General features: G+C 37.9%; 1 long non-coding RNA gene across 1 annotated transcript; it reads right to left on the bottom strand.

The window, feature by feature from the left end:
- Positions 1-306: 306 nt before the first annotated feature.
- On the bottom strand, positions 307-1,523 carry LOC129782401 (uncharacterized). The gene is made up of 4 exons (XR_008744558.1): positions 1,366-1,523; positions 1,194-1,308; positions 840-1,133; positions 307-780 (listed from the first exon to the last, which is right to left on the bottom strand). It is a non-coding gene; the product is annotated as an uncharacterized LOC129782401 (long non-coding RNA).
- Positions 1,524-3,302: the final 1,779 nt, after the last annotated feature.

Below are 3,302 nucleotides of genomic sequence, written 5' to 3'. Positions count from 1 at the left end.
TCAGATGCCGTATTATTGTGCTGTAAAAGGATGTGGAAACAAGGTTCTCATAACGAAAAATAACCCGGACATTGTTTACCACACTTTTCTCCGAGATGGAGATAGACTTCATAAATGGTACTTTTCTGTAGCCAATCGAAGGATTGCAAACCTCAGAAAAATCAAGGTATATGCTCACGTCATTTCCATAGCAGCAGCTACGATGACCGACATCAAATGCGCCATGATCTTAATGGTACGAGGAAATATAGGATGATGAATTCCAAAGTTAAACCTTCTTTCTGCCTTATATGTATCAGCCATTCCATGTCGAATCGATATAGTGGTTCTCCGATTTTCGTGGAAAGTGGTAGATTTGTTCTTTATTGTAAAATATTAGACCCGTCTTTTCTTGTTTTTTTATTAGGGCTGTGTGGTATACGTTGCAAATCGTGAATATTGTCACCGGATTAAGGGCATTGTAGTGATGTAGAACGTTGAACTTTTGACTAGTCTGAAATCGATCCACCGCCGCAACAATAAGAAATTGCTCACCGTGCAATTTTTCGAAATGACTGGTATACTCATCGGCAGTGCGGAAATACTCTCGGCATACAAAGCAGCAGCGCAAAGAGGGGTCCAAATTGTGTTTCAGCATACGTTCCACCGTAGCCACATAACGAATTTCTGATAGAATTCGATTCGCCACTACCATCTCTTTAATTTCCTTCAAAACTTTGTCGTTTTGTAAAATTGCATCCAGCATACGCAGGAATTTGTTTTACTTTTTGGAAGTCAACTCTGAAAAATCAACAAATATAATCATTCTTTAGTCGAATAAATATATCAAACCGACCTACCAGCGTGATTGTTCTGTTCGTGCTGCTCCAGTAGGTTTCGCAACCGCTCCATGTTGAATTTAAAATGATTTGATCGATTACCATTGGCATGCTGTTGGATTGGCTCATTACGTGTTATCAAATCGTGGTTCATCAGCACCCAGCCCAACTCGTCCATTTTGACACGAGTGTTGCGGCGCAGTTTTATCTCTTCGAAAAGTTTCTCGCGTAGTTTCCGTTTGATGATGCCTCCGTCCTTGATCAGATTGTGTCGATAAATTCGTACCACGTACGATTCTATTTCATGCTTTTGCCCTAGTGATAAAACAAAAAAAAATTAACACTCTCTTTTAAATGCTCAATAAAACCACATACGATTAAAACGCTGCTTGCTTGGAAAGAAAAAAGCATTGATTGCGCGGCTAGAAGGTAAAATATACTCAAAACATCCTTCTGCACTGCTTTTAATTCGACCGCTGATTGTAGATATCTGAAAACGTAGAAGCAATTATGAGAAATTGTTATACGAAAAAATCCACAAAATTACCTGCCTACAGTAAGGCGTGAGCAGCTATTTTGCCAACGAATGCATTTGACACCAAAAGATATGATTTGTTTTGTAAACAAAATTGTTTTTTCACGAGCAATGGCCGAACAGCAATTTTGACATTGCGGTCCACCTATAGTATAACGCCTTGGTAACGCAATACATGCACTGTATGTCAAAATGAAAATGGTACAAAAGTAGGCCGGCTTCTATTTTCCCACTCTGATTTCGATCCAAGTAGTCTACTTGGTAGGTGCACACAACATTACTCGTCACTGCTGTTTGAAATTGCAATAGAGAAGCAAGAAGAAATTTCACTCAGCACCAAGATGAACCGAACGAACGTTACATCCCGGATTCCGACTGGCTTGAGGGTTCCGAGAGGCTATCGGGCCACCCAAGCAAATGGAGGTAGAGCGGAATCGGGAGGGAAAGTTCGTTTTCCACCCAAGGTGAGTAAAATCGTGTTAGAGTGCGTAGCAGCGCTAATGAAATCTTATTTTCTTACAGACAATTCCAACCAAGAACGAGATATATCCTGAAGAGGGCATGATCGAGGACGAAGATTTTCCGCCGCTGTTCCATGATGACATCGAGGATACTGGAGATGACGTGTACGACTGGGAGCCGATAGACATTTCCGAGGTCGACGAGATATATTTTCGGAAGATGAAGGCTGAATCGGAGCTTCAAAAAATGATGGCGGCCACCAGATTGCGGCAGGAGAATCAACGGCTTAAAACAGCAGCGAAAGGGGTAAGACTTTTTAAGTATTGTTGTTTTAAAATGCTACTAGTTGTTGCAGGAGAAGTGGCGCAGTCGCTCTTTATTTAAATCTTTTATTATACACGTAATTAGGAAGCGTTCAGTGTTTTTGTTTGTTATCTTCAAATTTTGTTATTTCAAGTTGTTCCGTTGTATTTATTGCATTTGTTCTGTTGTTGTCTTCATTTGTTTTGTTGAGTTTAGTTGCGTTGTACTATTCCGTGTTGTAGAATTTATTGTTATGCTGTGAGTTTTGTTTGATATATTTTTGATGTTTTAGTTTTTCTGTAATATTTGGATGTTTCTCAGTAGTATTTAGATTTATTTTATTTATACCGTTATTGTTTTCCGTATTCTGTTGGATTTTCTTATGTTACTTTGAGTTTCAGAGTTGTTATTTTTTTACACTACTGATTTTTCTATTATTTGATTGTTCTATTGTTTTCCGCTGTAGATATTATTAATATTTTTTTCTTTCTTACATTGCATCAAATACATGAGAGCTATCGAGGGGAATCTTCTGGCCTTGGCCTGACTTGCTAGCCTACAACACTGAGAAATGGCTATGAGTAGGTGACACAAGGAGTGACGTGAGTTCATTTTCCAAATTAAAAAAATACAAATTTGTGTTAATATGTTTTATTTCCCATAGGTGATAGATCAAACCGAGGAAATTCATAGAGATGGGGCCAAGTCACGATTTAGCTTTAATATTTTTTTTAACAATTTTTGTTGTAAAATAAAATAAAATTAATTAATTTACAATAAACTAATTTAATGTATATTCTAAAACCGAGTTGTTACTATTTTTTCACTGATGCAATCGAACTCCCTTTAAAAAAATTTCAAACTTAGACTTAGACAAGTGTTAGGAAAATTTTAAAATTGACGATGACTCCATGTTTCCGGGAGGCTTTAAGTGCATACGATTTTTCAACATAAAGCTAGACTCTCTTTTCATTCCGCCATGGTTTAGGTTTAGGAGCCCTTCGACGAATAATGGATTCTGGGATGGGTTTCGTTTGAGCGCGAAGTGCGCATTCATGGACCAAACGAGAAAATAGTTTAGGTTCCTCCATAGAAGAATTGATTAACCATCTCCGGAATTGATGGCTAGATCAGTGATGTCCACATAAATATATTGTTGGTTTTATTTCTAATCAATGTGTCGC

This window comes from Toxorhynchites rutilus, unplaced genomic scaffold (genome assembly GCF_029784135.1).
Source record: "Toxorhynchites rutilus septentrionalis strain SRP unplaced genomic scaffold, ASM2978413v1 HiC_scaffold_7, whole genome shotgun sequence".
NCBI lineage: Eukaryota > Metazoa > Arthropoda > Insecta > Diptera > Culicidae > Toxorhynchites > Toxorhynchites rutilus.
The sequence above is the reverse complement of the archived record's forward strand: the minus strand, read 5'-3'. Positions and strand labels throughout refer to the sequence as shown.